Raw genomic sequence first — 13518 nt, 5'->3', positions numbered from 1 at the left:
GGTTAGAAGGCAGCCAGTGCTGGGTGGGGGGTGCTCTGTGTGCAGCTCCTCCAGCCCGTGAGGGTTCGCTGCACTCCTGTCAGGCTGGAGCTTGTTCCTTTGCGGATGGCAAGAGTGGCCCTGCCAGTGGGAGTCACTGCTGCTTCCTGAGACAGGGCTTCTGGGGTGTTGCCGCGCGGCCTGCTCTCGCAGGGCGTCCTCTGCCTCTGTAGAAGTCCGTCCTCTCGCTTCCGTAAGGGCCAATGTGGGCTTTGTCTTATATGGTCCTATGTCTTTGAACCTATGGGTCACCCCATTCGACCTTGGGACCTCGGCCCCACAGTGGCTCCCTGCACATCTCATACCGTAGCACTTTTTGTCCATGGCCCAGGAGGTGACAGCACAAGACAGGTCAGGAGGTCGGGCAGTGCCATCTGTGGCCGGACAGGACAGTCACGGGGCACTGCTGCTCGCCTTGTCCTCGTAGCTGTCTTCCCTTTGGAAGGTGCCAAGGAGATCTGTGGGGGCCTGACTTGGTGTGGTATCCCCATTTGAACTCAGCTTGCTTTTCAAATGCCCTTTCCGCTTAGACTTCTCAAAGTCGTGTGTTCAGCAGGTTTGATCTGAGCATTTTCCATATGGAGCTAGGCGAGACATAAAATGCCAGACAGGAAAAGCTGCCTTTGTGAAGTTTCTCACAAGAGTTGGCAGCAAGTATCTGGCTAACAAGAAAACCCAGGTGTATGGAAAGAGCGTGTGTTTGGGGTTTGCCCCTGTTCTGCCTTAAAACTGCCCTGCCCCAGAATCTGTTCCCATCATTTCCGTCTGTCCTCTCCCCGACACCTTTAGGGAACAGGCAGTGGTCAGCCCTTCAAGTTTGTCTGGAGAGGGGTCCATTGTCATGGGAACTGTGGGCATCATCTCACATACCCACTTGGTAGGACTCTAGTTTCCCATTGTGCCCACAAGGGAAGCTGTCTTTCTTCAGGCCAGAGGAGCTGTGCAGTGGCACGTCTCTGGGGGCTTCTCCAGTCCCCAGATGGCTGTGTAACTAGAAGCTTATTCTCTTCATCTTTAAGGTGGCTTCGAGTTGTGTGTTGGGAAGGAAATGTTTGAAGTTTGCCTTTTGTTGAACCTCTCTCCTGCCCACATGCCGGAATTTCTCTTGCTGTTTGTTGAGTCTTTTCAGTTTCCATGAGGCACCAAAGCGTTTGGAGAACACTGTGTCCCTTGATAAATCACTAGCAATGGGTGACTGAAGGTGAATCCTGGGTACAGACGTGTCCCCTGCTCTCGGTGCCGCAGCAGTTGGCTTTTCCCCACGGTCAGCACAGAGCGGGACCGCGGTAGTGGTCTGAGGACAGTGGGTCCAGCCCTGTGCTTCCTGCCACCAACTCTAAAAATAATTAAGTCCTGGTCAGGGTTGACTTGACCTTGCAGAGAGGTTGTGTGCGCATGGGATTCAGTTATCATTGACAGCTCTATCTCCCTCAGTGAAGAGAGGTCTCTGGAGTGACCTCCCGCGGGTGCTGTGACCCCCGGACTCAGGAGCCGCCTTTTGGCTGCTTGGCGGTCACCTCCCAGCTGCTTCCTTTCCAGCGCATGCACTTGGGCCCTGTGTGATTTCCGTCTGTTCATGAGGTCCTTGTCAGTCTGTCTGTCTGAAAGCACCGGAAGAGCCTCCTCAGCTCCCCACTTGCCCTTCCTGTTGCTGTGATCTGCTTCCAGCAGCTCTGCTCCTTGTCCGCCTCCCCCTCCGGGAGCAGCGACACTCGACTCTCCTGGCCTTGGCATTCCCCAAGGTCATTCTTCCTTCTACTGCGGAGCCCAGATTCTGCCTGTCAGGCTCGGGCCATTGTCTTTGAAGCCAAAGCGTCTCTCCTCTCATTCTTGCTTTTCTCTAGGAACGTGTGATTCTCCATGAGTAACTCTGGTTGGTCTGGGCACGCAAGTCCTTTCTGTGCGTCCTGGAAAGCTGCAAAGACCCGTGTGCCTGAGCCTCCCTCCAGAGCTGCCCTTGCCACGCTGCTGACCATCCCGTGTGGCCCGGCCTCTCCTGCACCCCAAGTGTTTGTGGGTACAGTATTCCTTCCCAGTGTCCCTAAAGCTGTGACATTAGCACCTACATGTAAGCAAGATTATGTATATTCAGTGTTGGAAGCCATTTGGCTGGCCTTAATAGTCTTTTGTACTGAGAAGTGATTGAAGTGCAAAAACTCTGTCACAGGAAGGGTTTTTTTTTTGATAGAAACTTGTGTGAGACTCAGGGAACTTTTGTCCATGGAAAAACTGTTTGTAAAATGATATAAAAATGAATGCTGTGAAATAAACCGTGTCTTCAGTCCTGGCTTGAATCCTTGCTTCAGCCCTGGACTGGAGTCCTTGCTTTCAGTCTTTCTCCTGTCTTTCCTTAATCCTCACTCCCCATCAGGCTCGTACCCTTTCAGCTCCAGCACCCTCGGTAGCACATCTCTTAGCCTTTGCTACATCCCAAGAAGGAAGAAGGTGGCTCCGCGTCACCATGGCAACAGCAGAGCCAGCTTTTGGGTTCCCCTGGGATGACTAAGTAGGTCTGGGGCTGAGCCTTGAAATGGCCATGGGAGGTAGACAGCTGATAGCCCCTCACTCCTCCACAGACAGAGGATCTGGTCCTCTGGGCAGGCTAGCATTCAGGGAGACTCTTCCCTGTCCCGGCCAGCAGGGCAGACCAGGGTTCTAGAGCCCTGAGGGTGATTGTCAAGAGGGCCATGGTGAGAGCGTCGATGTCCAGTCAGTGTTGGCCTAAGAAAAGGAAGCTTTTTCCTGCATGTTTTCTAACATTTCATTAAACATGTAAACACAAACACACACGCGCACACGTCCATCCGTCTCCTGTCGGGATATGCGTCTGTCAGTGCTCTCCCCAGATCTGGTCCATGTGTCATTTTTGTAAAATGTATGCTGTAGCTTCAGGATCTCCTCCTAGGGCTGGAGAGAAGCTCAGTGGTTAAGGTGCTTGCCTACGAAGCCTGAGGACCCAGCTTCCATTCCCCAGGACCCACGTACGCCAGGTGCACAAGGTGGTACATGTGGCTGAAGTTCATTTGCAGTGGCCAGAGGCCCTACCATGTCCATTCTCCCTCCCTCTCTCTTTCTCTGCCTCTTCTTTCAAATGAATAAAATAATAATAATAATAATAAACCAGGCATGGTGGTGCACGCCTTTAATCGCAGCACTCGGGAGGCAGAGGTAGAAGGATGGCATGAGTTCAAGGCCACCCTGAGACTACATGGTGAATTCTAGGTTAGCCTGGGCTAGAGTGAGACCCTACCTTGAAAAGCCAAACAACAACAACAAAACAAAACAGTGAACAAACAAAAGAGCTCCAGGCTGCAAAGATGGCTTAGTAGTCAAGGTGTTTGTCTATGAAGCCTAAGCATCGAGGTTCCATTCTCCAGGACCCATGTAAGTTGGATGTACAAAGTGGTGCATACGTCTGGAGTTTGTTTGCAGTGGCTAGAGGCTCTGGCATGCCCATTCTCTCTCTACCTGCCTCTTTATTTATTTACTTCTCTCAAATAAAACAGAGAGAGAGCATGTGAGAGAAAGAGAGAGCTCTTTCTAACAGCCAGCCCTCTGGCCTTTCTACCATGGGCAGGCATGCACAACTGTGCCATGGTGGCTCCTGGGCCTTATGCTTTCTCTCTGCAGCTCCAAACTGAACACATTTTAGCATCTTTTACCTAATGAGTGACTGGACAGACCCTTTGCCAAGGCCAAAACCAGTCCATGAGCACATCCCGAGCCACTTGTTGAGGGCAGAACAACAGATTGGGAAGAACATGGCAGCTCCTGGGGCGTCACCCTGAAAGATGGAAGGGGCGGTGCCGGCAGGAAGTCGTTAGCTTTGCTGGGCCTCTGAGAAAGCCCAGGAAGTGGTAACGGGGTGGTATGCCTCCCTTTCCTTTTGTCGCTTTGCCTCTTCTTCCTCTTCCCAATCTCACCGTGTAGCTTGGATGAAGTCACAGAATGTTCCTTGTATGTGCTGACACAAGGATCCAATCACCTGAGGATTCCGCGAAGCTAAGCCAGAGCTTGAGGACTGACGGACGTCATGCTGAGCGATGCACCGCAGTGAGCGTGGTGGGCAGGAGGTGCCCTTCCACAAAGGAGAACACTTGTGCAAGTCACGTCAGCCGGGACACAGTGACACAAGCCTCTAAGGGTGGTTTCAAATACAAAAGAACTCAAGCCGAGCAGCACTTACTTGTAAGCCTGAGGTGGTAGGATCACTGTGAGTCCAAGGCCAGCCTGAGACCACATAGTAAATTCCAGGAGAGCCTAGGCTAGAGTGAGACCCTACCTGGGAGTGGGAGGGGGTGTTTACCACCCACAGAGCCACCCCAAGGAGTTGAGCATCTTCCACCTTCCAAAGCTGAGTCTAAAATCTCCATAGATACATGAAGAAGGATGCTGAGAGAAGGAATGGAAGGAAATAGGGTGCACACGAAGGTTCCTGGCATTGCTGGAGAGAAAGTATGGACAATTACTGCCCAGGTGTGGACATGATAGGTGGCTGCTGGAAAGATGGAACTTTCAGATTCCTGGGTCTGAAGAGATGAGCTTCACTCCAACAACTGAGTTAGTCAGCTTTGTGTTACTCTAAAACAGTGACTGGGGTATTCATCTTAATAAGGGTTATTTTGGCTTACACTGAGGTTCAGTCCATGGTCACTGGGCCTGGTTGCTCTGGGCCTGTGGTACCACAGTGCATCATGGGAATGCAACTCCTATTTATTGATTTATGAGACAGAGGGTGGGAAGGGAGAGAGAATGGGTGTACCAGGGCCTCCTCCTCTACCCACCACAAATGAACTCCAGACACGTGCCCACCTAGTGCATCTGGTTTATGTGGGTTCTGGGGAATTGAACCTGGGTTTTTAGGCTTCACAGGCAAACATCTGAACTGCTAAGCCATCTCTCCAGCCCTAAAAACTTAAAGAAAATTTTTTTTGTGTCAGGGTCTCATTTTAGTCTAGGCTGACCTGGAACTGAAGCTAGTCTTATACCAATCCTACCTCAGCCTCCCGAATGTTGGGCCTAAAGACATGCACCACCATGTCTGCAAATAACTTAAAAACTTGAGTGAAGGTAGAGGTAGGAGGATCGCTGTGAGTTCGAGGCCACCCTGAGACTACATAGTGAATCCCAGGTCAGCCTGGGCTAGAGTGAGACCCTACCTCAAAAAACCAAAAAAAAAAAAAAAAAAAAAAAAGGTCTAGGCAAAGCATGGCATGAATTTATAGTTTCTTTTTCCTAAGCTTTACATCATACAATGCACACAATAGTGATTCTTCCTTTTTCCTTTAGCATCATGCCTTTGAAAAAATTAAGACATAATTTACACACATTAAAATCCACAGGCTTTAACTATGTCATTTAACAATTTTTGCCAGATGTGGTGGCACATGCCTGTAATGCCAGCACTTGGAAGGTGAAGATAGGAAGATCAGGAGTTCAAGGGCATCCTCAGCTTTTCAATTTGAAGGCAGCCTGAGCTACATGAGATTGTGTCTCAAAAATCAACAACAAAACAGTTTTATAAAGTGTTTATCCAGACCTGCATAGCCCCTTCCAGAATGTTGAGGGAGAGCATTGGTACCACCCCAGTAGATCCCCTCTCCCTCCTTCCAGTCCTGCTCCACAAAGGCTCCTCTGGTAAAGGCTTAGTCTAGGGCTGGAGAGATGGCTTAGTGTTTAAGGTGCTTGCCTGTGAAGCCTAAGGACCCAGGTTTGATCCCCCAGCACCCACATAAGCCAGATGCACAAGATGGTATGGTACATACATCTGGAGTTTGTTTGCAGTGGATAGAGGCCCTGGTGCACCCATTCTCTCTCTCTCTCACTCTCTCATAAATAAGTAAATAAAAATATTTTTTAGGGGCTGGAGAGGTGGCTTAGTGGTTAAGCGCTTGCCTGTAAAGCCTAAGGACCCTGGTTCAAGGCTTGATTCTCCAGGACCCACATTAGCCAGATGCAAAGGGGGGGGCACGTGTCTGGAGTTCTTTTGCAGTGGCTGGAAGCCCTGGCACACCCATTCTCATTCTCTCTCTCTCTGCCTCCTTCTGTCTCTGTCATTCTCAAATAAATAAATTAAAATGAACAAAAAAATTTTTTTAAAAACTTTAAAAAGGCCTAGTGCCTTCTCTCTCTCTTTCTCTCACTCTCTCATAAATAAGTAAATAAAAATAATTTTTAAAAAGGCCTAGTCTATTGGCAGGTGGTGGAACCACTAAGAGGTTAGGCTTTGTGGGCGGTCCTTAGGTCAGTGAGGTTGTTCTCTTTAGGGGACATTGAGACACTGGCACTTCTCTTCCTTTCTTTATTTTTTGGCCATGAACTGAGGAGTTCTCTTTCTTGGCCCCAGGGTGGGTAGAAAGGTTGCCCACAAATAGGGCAGGAGGAAGACCAGATCTCTAAGGCTCTATTACTGTCCCTTGGGTCCATATCGCGAAACTGTCACCTCTGCACATACAACTAGAAAGGCCCTCCTGGCCTCTCCTGTGGGTGGGCCCTCCACCCCTCAGCAACAGTCAAGCAAGGGCTTTCTAGAGGAGCAAAGGAGGTTGGGAAAGTGTGTGCCCAACCTTGTCCACTTCCACAGTGGAAAGTCACAGCCCAGACAGCCTTCCCTAGGTAGGGGATCCTCCCAACACAGGAAGGGGGTCAGATATTCTGCTGCCCAAACTGCTGGACATCCACCACGCACTTTAGTGGATCCATATTTCTGAAAGAATGCAATTAGAACCATTTAACCTGGCAATATTTCTTGCCTTAAAAAAGAAGTCGGGGGGGGGGGGACTAGAATTCTTGGATTCTTTTTTTTTTTTTTTTTTTGCCTTTGCTCTGTATATAATAGGCCAGAAATTGTTCACTGCCCCATCCATCTGAGTTTTTAGGTGAGCAAATTGGTTTTATTCTTTCCCATGCAACAGAGTCTAAAGAAAAGGGGCTGAGGCAGGAGGATTTCCACAAGTTTAAGGTCAGTCTGGTCTACACAGCATCTCCCTCTGCCTCTCCTTCCCTCCATCCTTGACTGGTGGATGCTTGTGGATAAATCTGTGTGTCCATGTAGATTAACCTCCTCGAACACAGACCCAGCACGGCAGCCTCTCGTCCCAATTTTTGGAAGGCTGAATCAGGGGAAATGTTACAAATTGGAGGCCAGCTTGGGCTCTACAGTGGGTTCCATGCCAGTCTGAGTGCCATGCCAGCTACAGGGTGAGACCTTGTCTCATTTTTTAAAAAATTATTGGCAGGGCGTGGTGGCACACACCTTTAATCCCAGCACTTGGGAGGCAGAGGTAGGAGCATCGCCATGAGTTCAAGGCCACCCTGAAAGTACATAGTGAATCCCAGCCAGAGCTAGAGTGAGACCTTACCTCAAAAAACAAACAGCAAAAAAAATTATTAACTTACAGTTGGTTGACAGGACTTGCTTGCAGGGTGAGTTCAGAGGGTGTGGGAAAGTTTGAGTAAGTGAAGGTCAGAATGAGCCTGGGAACCAACCTGAATCTCTTAGGATTGGAGAGTTCCTTGAGGTGAGGGGAAAGGTGTCCTGGGAGTGAGGAAAACTTTGCGATTGGGTTTGAAGAGAAAGTAACTGCTTAACAATTTTCAGAAGTAGAATTACTTTTAAAAATATATTTATTTGTGTGTGAGAGAGAAAGAGACAGATACAGAGAGAAAGACAGAATGAGCATGTCAGGGCCTTCGGCCCGCTGTAAACGAACTCCAGATGCGTGTACCACCTTGTGCATCTGGCTTACACGGGTCCTGGAGAATAACACCTGGGTCTTTTGTCTTGACAGGCAATCGTTTTAACCTCTAAGCCATCTCTCCAACCTGAGACCCTATTTTAAAACAAATACAAATACAGGGTCTCAAAACAGCATTCAAACCTACCTGTAAACAAAGGAGTAATTTACTGCAGCCACTGCCCTTGAGCCTTTTAGACTTAATGTCAGGACAGTTGCTTACATCAGCCACTAGATGGCAACGGTGTGCCACACCAGTCCTCCTAGGTTCCAGGAATTCAGCATGGCCTCTAGAGAAGTCAGTGATTTCTCATTCCAAGATCAATGCATAACAGAATGGATACTGACAGGAGGAGGCTGGCATTCTGTGTCTCCAAGCAATTGTCAACTCCATTCTACAGCGTTCTTGAGCACAACCTACAGTGACCCAGGTCAGAGCAGGTTCAGGTACCAACTTTAACAACAAAAAAAGTTTTTTTGTTCTTGAGTGGTTACTATTTACCAAGTTCTGAACTGATGTTTTTACAAATACCTGTGTAACTCCATTCCATCAGGCTGATCCCCCAGCCTCTAGTCTGTCTCTAGGCTAGGGAGCCTCAGCCTGCTACAAAACTGTAACATTCCTCCACCCTGCAAAGTTTTCTTTTTTTTTTTTTTAATTTATTCATTTATTTGAAGGGGATACACCAGGGCCTTCTGGCACTGCAAATGGACTCCAGATCCACGCACTGCTTTATGTGTCTGGCTCTATGTGGATACTAGGGAATCAAATCAAGACCATCAGGCTTTACAAGCAAGCACCTTTAGCCACTGAACCATGTCTCCAGACCCCCAGGCCCTGCTAAGTATTTTGCTCCACACTTCTAGTTTCTGCTTGTGGTGATTACTGGTCGTTACCAAAATTCAGAAGCACTTTCTCACTCTGCTAAAACAGTGTGTTCCCCCAAGTCAGACAGCATCGCCTGGGAACTTGTTAGAAATGTGTTCTCCAGCCTCATTTGGGGCATAACTCAGAATTCTGGGTTTTAGCAATCCCTCTACCACACCTGTGGTGGTTTGATTCAGGTGTCCCCTGATGGAGATTTGGGAATTAATGTCTCCTGGAGGCAGTGTATTGTTGGGGGCGGGCTTATGGACTTTATAGCCAGTGTCCCCTTGTCAGTGTCTGGCACACTCTCCTGTTCCTGTTGTCTACCTTATGTTGGCCAGGGGGTGATGTCCACCCTCTGCTCATGCCATAGTTTTCCTCTGCCATCATGGAGCTTCCCCTCAAGCCTGTAAGCCAAAATAAACCTCTTTTCCCCACAAGCTGCTCTTAGTTGGGTGATTTCTACCAGCAATACGAACCGGACTGCAACAGTAAAGTGGTACCGAGGAGTGGATTGCTGCTGGACACCTGACTGTGTGGCTTTGGCCTTTTGAAGCTGATTTTCAAAAGAATGTGGAAGGATTTGAAACCTTGGCCTAAGAGATGCCTTGCAGTGCTGTAAGTACAGCTTGATGGACTATTCTGGTCAGAGTTGAAAGGCCTGAATGCAGTAAGAACTGTGGACTGTGAGGTTTGGCTTATGAGGGTGAGAAAGAGCTTTGCCTGGACTGGGCTAGCAGTTTGTGTGAGAAGCTTGCTGTTATGCCCGTGTCCTGAGAAGTTGTGCAGGGTTGCACTGCGTAGAGATGTTTCGACTGGTGTGAGCAGAGGGATATGACACAGAAAAAAAAAAAAAAAGAAATCTTTGGGCTTAAACTGCTGCCTATCCAGCTGCAATTGAGAGATTACAACCATTGAGATTGGGCCAACTGATCTGTGTTGGGGCAACAGGAAGAATGCAGACGCTTTTGGAGGGGTCTGAGTGCTCAAGGAGTGTCCTGTTCTTCAAAGTCTGCTTTATTTCCCCCTGCATTAACAAATTGGCACCCTACCTGTTATTGTGGAGTATAAGAAATACTAGAAAGTGGGTGATTGAGTTTGTAACACAGTCTTGTGTTTTGGAAATGGCCGTGGGCAGTATGAAGCAGGTTTACTGGGTGCCTGTATGGAGACCCCATGAAGCCATGAGGATGAACCGTGGGTTGCAGTGGAAACCCAGTGGAGATGCCAGGACCACAAGATGGCTGCCAAGGAGAGCTGCTGGCCCCAGATGAAGTTTTCCAGGACTGTGAGTAGCCTAGCTGGAGGGGTGGAATTGGAACTCCAGAGACTTGTTGCTGGTTAGAATTATCGGACTTGGAGATTTGTCACTGACTAGAGTTGTTGGACTTGAAGCTACAGAGTTTGATGTTTGCCCTGGTTATTTTAAATCTTGTATTGGCTGAATATTTCTTTGCTATGCCCAGTGCCATCTTTTGCAGTGTGAATGTTTGTTCTGTGCCATTATGGGTTTTTGGGGGGGATTTTTTTGGTATTATGGCTCAGTTAATAGATCTTGGACTATGGGGATATTTGAACATCATTGTGATTAATAAAAACTATGGGGACTTTTAAGTTGGACTGAATACATTGTATTTTACATCATGTATGGATGTCAGTTTATGGGGGCCAGGGACAGAATGTGGTGGTTTGATTCAGGTGTCCCCCATAAACTTAGGTGTTCTGAATTCTAGGTTCCCATCTGATGGAGATTTGGGAATTAACGCCTCCTGAAGGCAGTGTATTGTTGGGGGCCGGCTTATGGGTGTTATAGCCAGTGTCCCCTTGTCAGAGTTTGGCACACTCTCCTGTTGCTATTGTCTACCTGATGTTGGCCAGGGTGTGATGTCCACCCTCTGCTCATGCCATCGTTTTCCTCTGCCATCATGGAGCTTCCCCTCGAGCCTGTAAGCCAAAATAAACCTCTTTTTCCCACAGGCTGCTCTTGGTTGGGTGATTTCTACCAGCCGTGAGAACCAGACTGCAACAATGCCCACACATGCGCAAATGTGAGACCCATTTCTGTAAAACACACATCTCATAAAACCAAGCCATTCACTTAATATCGATGAACATTTTGTTTTCTCCTTTGGTTTTTTGAGGCAAGGTCTCACTCTAGCCCAGGCTGACCTGGAATTCAATCTGTGTAGCCCAGGTGGCCTCACCGTGATCTTTCCTACCCCAGCGCTTGGATTAAAGGTACACACCACCAAGCCTGGTCTAATTTCAATAAACATTTGCTTAACGTGCCTTTGTGGGTTTAAAGAAAAATGTGCCAGAAACTTAGCAGAAAAAGAAAGGAAACAGAAAATACAATCTGCCCCAAAGCCACAAAGGTGGGGAAGGAGGCTTCTGGGATGGAAGTCAGCACGAATGATGCCTTAGGAGGTGCAGGAGGAGTCAACCCCGGCCACACATCCCAACATCAGAGCTGAACTGTGTACACAGCCTTCCAAGTGGGCTCACAGGTGCTAATGTGACAGCTCTCAGTGGGCCTAGCCCATGCAGCACTAAAAGCTTCCTTACCATCAAGAAAGGTGCAGAGCTGGAGTCAAGGCTCGATTCCCCAGGACCCACGTTAGCCAGATGCACAAGGGAGTTCGTTGGCAGTGGCTGGAGGCCCTGGGGCGCCCATTCTCTCTCTCTCCCTCTCTCTCTCTCTCTCTCTCTCTCTCTCTCTCTCTCTAATAAATAAAAATGAACACACACACACATACACACACAAAGGAGCACTAGCCAGGTATGGTGGCTCATACCTGTAATCTCAGCACTTGGGAGGCTGAGGTAGGAAGATTGCAAATTAGAGGTCAGCCTGGGACAAATAACAAGAGCCTGTGTCAAAAGACGGAGAAGGTGGCTCAGGATATAGCTCAGTAGTAGGGTGCTTGTCTAGCATGCTAAAACCCTGGGTTTCACTCCTCAGTATGGAAGAAAAGTCCTGGTCAAGGAGAGATGGCTTTGGAGGGCCAGCGTTAGTCCAGCTTCCACACCCACAGCAAGTGCTTTTAACCACCAAGCCATGTCTCCACTCCCGGTAGAAGGCGGTGCCAATTGTGAAGCACAGCCAGAGCCAGTTGCGGCTCTGTAATGGTAACTGGACCCAGGAGGCGGCTCATTCTGGAACTGCACGTGGGCAGGGAGTGAGCAAGGTGGTGGCTCCTTCTACACATAAGAGCAGAATTGCCATATGCTGTGAAAGCTTCACTTCCGGGTAGTGTGGTAGTTTGAATGTGTGGCCCCATGGACTCAGGTGCGTCGTAGAAAACTAGTCTACAGGGGCTGGAGACATGGCTTAGTGGTTAAGGCGCTTGCCTGCAAAGCCTAAGGACCCATGTTCGACTCCAGATCCCACATGAGCACAAGGCGACACAAGTGCACCAGATGGCCACACATCTGGAGTTCAACTGCCATGGCCGGAGGCCCTGTTATGCCAGTTCTCTACCTCTCTCTCATAAATTTTTGTTTTGTTCTGTTTTTCTGTGTTTCGAGGTAAGGTCTCACTCTAGCCCAGGCTGACCTGGAATTCACTAGGTAGTCTCAGGGTGGCCTCAAACTCACAGTGACCCTCCTACCTCTGCCTCCTGAGTGCTGGGATTAAAGGTGTGCGCCACCATGCTGGGCCCCAGATTTTTTTTAATTGAGTTTTCAGCTTTAGCTCCTAGCAGGAAGACTCCTGCTGGGAGGGGTGGGTATCACTGGGTGGATCTGAATCCCAGCGCACAGACAGGGAGAGAGAGTTTGAACTCGGGGGTTTCATGTTGTCTGCTGGTGTTGGTGTTTCGCTGGCTGCAGTTGTTTCTCTCTGGATGTACGGAAGCAAGCAGCTTCTTCCGCCATCGGAGGAACAGCCACCAGATTTGTGCTGAGATAAATCCCATTCCTCTCCTAAAGTGTGTGTGTTTGGAAGTTCGTCCCAGCAACGTGGAGCTGACTGCAACAGGTATGTACCCCAAAAGAATTGAAAGCTGAGCCGGGCATGGTGGCGCACGCCTTTAATCTCAGCACTCGGGAGGTAGAGGTAGGAGGATCTCCGTGAGTTCGAGAACACCCTGAGACTACAGAGTGAATTCCAGGTCAGCCTGGGCCAGAGTGAGACCCTACCTTGAAAAACAAAACAAAACAAAACAAAACAAAGCAAAAAAAGAATTGAAAGCTGAATCTCAAACATAAATTTGTACACCATGTTCATAGCACCATTACTGGCAGCAGCCAAAATGCAGAAGAAACCCAGGTGTCCATCCATGGACAGGCGGATGAATAGACACAATGTGGCACACGCAGTGGAATAACCTGCGGCCTTCAGGAAGAAGGGAATTCGGCCACAGGCTGCCACATAGATGGACCTTGAGGACAAGATGCTGAGTGAGCTGAGTCAGGCACAAAAGTGCAACTACTGTAAGCGTCCACTTTTATGGGCTTCCTAGAGGAGTCAAACTCAGAGATAGAAAGTAGAAGAGGAGTCACTAGGGGCCAGAGGAGCAATGTGGAACTATAGTTTCACTGCCCCAGAGTTTCGGTTTGGGAAGATTAAAAAAAAAATCCTGGTGGATGGGGAAAGAAAGGGTGTTGGAGGAGAGTTAATCAACATTAAAGATGTTATTTTTTTAAAATATTTTATTTATTTATTTGAGAGCGACAGAGACAGAGAGAAAGACAGATAGAGGGAGAGAGAGAGAGAATGGGCGCGCCAGGGCTTCCAGCCTCTGCAAACGAACTCCAGACGCGTGCGCCCCCTTGTGCATCTGGCTAACGTGGGACCTGGGGAACTGAGCCTCGAACCGGGGTCCTTAGGCTTCACAGGCAAGCGCTTAACCGCTAAGCCATCTCTCCAGCCCT

Source organism: Jaculus jaculus, chromosome 9 (assembly GCF_020740685.1).
Source record: "Jaculus jaculus isolate mJacJac1 chromosome 9, mJacJac1.mat.Y.cur, whole genome shotgun sequence".
Lineage (NCBI taxonomy): Eukaryota > Metazoa > Chordata > Mammalia > Rodentia > Dipodidae > Jaculus > Jaculus jaculus.
Note: the sequence above shows the minus strand (reverse complement) of the source record.